Below are 2,500 nucleotides of genomic sequence, written 5' to 3' on the forward strand. Positions count from 1 at the left end.
ATGTCCATATGATCCAACCTGATGAATCAACGAAATACCTTGGTCTGAAAATTGGCCCTTGGACTGGCACTATACAGCCTGATCTACATTGTCAGCTAAAGACATGGATCTCGAAAATCGATGAGGCGCCTCTGAAGCCAACTCAGAAGGTTGAACTACTCAATGCCTATGCCCTACCCAGATTGTTATATCCTGCAGACCACTCGGACTGCAAGCAATCAACTCTCCGTGGGTTGGACCAAGAGATTAGAAAGGCGGTAAAAGGATGGCTCCACCTTCCCGCTTCAACTTGTGATGGACTGTTATATGCCAGAGCCCGAGACGGAGGCCTTGCCATCTTGAAACTGGAAAAAACAATCCCTTCGGTTCAAGTTAGAAGGCTGCAACGTATAGCAAACTCGTCCGATGCTATCACCCGTAATATTGTGTCCTCGCAGGGTATGGAGGAAGAATACCGTAATTTGTGGGTACGAGCAGGGGGTGACAGTGATGCAATCCCAACATTCGTTCTCAGGGACTCGGTGTCAAAAGAACCTGTATATCCGAGACCCTGCGATTGGAGGGAGCATGAATTTCAGAGATGGTGCGAAAAGCCGGTTCAAGGAAGGGGCATTGTAAACTTTGCGCATGATAGAATCAGTAATGCTTGGTTGAGGCCATGGTGCGGCTTTAAACAATGCTTCTTTATCGCAGCACTACAACTAAGGGCAAATATTTACCCAACAAGAGAAAGCTTGAACAGAGGCAGAGATGGGGCCTTACGTTCCTGCAGGAAATGCTCTGCCAGACTCGAGTCCCTTTCGCACATTCTCGGTCAATGTCCTGCAGTACAGAAAGCAAGAATTGCGCGACACAACAAGATCAGTAACATTCTGGCAGACGAAGCGGCTAGATTGGGCTGGTCTGTATACAAAGAGCCACGGTTCATATCCGAGACGGGAGAGATGAGAAAGCCTGACCTCGTGTTTGCAAAAGATGAGGAGGCGGTTGTGATCGATGTCACCGTCCGTTTTGAGCTTTCAAAGAATACCTTGTCAGATGCTGCCTCGCACAAAGTTTCGTACTATACCCCTCTTGGTGATCAAGTCAAAGTGCTGACGAAGGCTAGCAAGGTCACATTCTTTGGATTCCCGGTTGGGGCAAGAGGAAAGTGGCCCCTTGAGAATAACGAGGTACTTACCTCCCTGGGCCTGACCAAACCCAGAACGACATCACTGGCCAAGATGATTTCCCGCAGAACGCTGCTTTTCTCTCTTGATATTCTAAGAATGTTCTGTGGAAATTATGCGGTCTATGAACAGTCATAGACAACCTCCGAAACAAATAATAGTTTTGTTTTAAGATGTCATTTGTTTTAGATTGATTTTGTTATTTTCGAAGGTGAAGTCGGTTTTTATTTCATTTTACTATTTTCCACAATTTAGATTGTTATTTTCCAAGACGAAGTCTTGGTTCTTTTTTTTATTGTTAGTTTTTTTTAACACGTCGTATTTGTTACTTTAGAGCTTAGAGGGGACTTTATTTTCGCCTTACTATTTTCTGCCTACAAAGAAGATTAAAAATAAGCTTTTTTCAAGATGGTTTTGTTATTTTCCAAGGTGAAGTCTTGGTATTCTTATTTCACTATTTTCCATAAAGAAGACCTTTCTTTTAGATTTTGTTATTTTCCAAGACGAAGACTTGGTATTTTTATTATATTGCTATTTTTTTACACGAAGCTTATTCAAGAGCACTTATATAGATTAGACTTTGTTATTTTAATTCTTTATTTTTGGACTACATCAGTTCGAGAGTCCTGTAACTTACTATTTTCTGCCTACAAAGAAGATTACAAATAAGCTTTATTTAAGATGTTTTAGATTAGATTTTGTTATTTTCCAAGGTGAAGTCTTGGTTTTTTTATTTTACTATTTTCCACAAAGAAGACTTTTCTTTTCTTTTAGATTTTGTTATTTTCCAAGACGAAGACTTGGTATTTTTTTGCTATTTTTTTACAGGAAGCTTTATTCAAGAGCACTTATATAGATTAGACTTTGTTATTTTAATTCTTTATTTTTGCACTACATCAGTTCGAGAGAAGACTACAAACCAGCTTTATTTAAGATGTTTTAGATTAGATTTTGTTATTTTCCAAGGTGAAGTCTTGGTTTTTTTATTTTACTATTTTCCACAAAGAAGACTTTTCTTTTAGATTTTGTTATTTTCCAAGACGAAGACTTGGTATTTTTTATTGCTATTTTTTTTACACGAAGCCTATTCAAGAGCACTTATATAGATTGGTCTTTGTTATTTTAATTCTTTATTTTTGGACTACATCAGTTCGAGAGTCCTGTAACTTCCTATTTTCTGCCTACAAAGTCAGCTTTATTTAAGATGTTTTAGATTAGATTTTGTTATTTTCCAAGGTGAAGTCCTGGTTTTTTATTTTACTATTTTCCACAAAGAAGACTTTTCTTTTCTTTTAGATTTTGTTATTTTCCAAGACGAAGACTTGGTTTTT

General features: G+C 38.4%; 1 pseudogene; it reads left to right on the plus strand.

Annotated features, from left to right (window-relative positions):
- The window catches only part of LOC142917202 (28S ribosomal RNA), a 10,220-nt pseudogene that overhangs the window by 5,441 nt on the left and 2,279 nt on the right, over positions 1–2,500 (plus strand).

This window comes from Petromyzon marinus, unplaced genomic scaffold, assembly GCF_048934315.1.
Source record: "Petromyzon marinus isolate PM22_M1 ecotype Great Lakes invasive population unplaced genomic scaffold, UKy_Petmar_22M1.pri1.0 PM_G_Scaffold_43, whole genome shotgun sequence".
Classification (NCBI taxonomy): domain Eukaryota; kingdom Metazoa; phylum Chordata; class Hyperoartia; order Petromyzontiformes; family Petromyzontidae; genus Petromyzon; species Petromyzon marinus.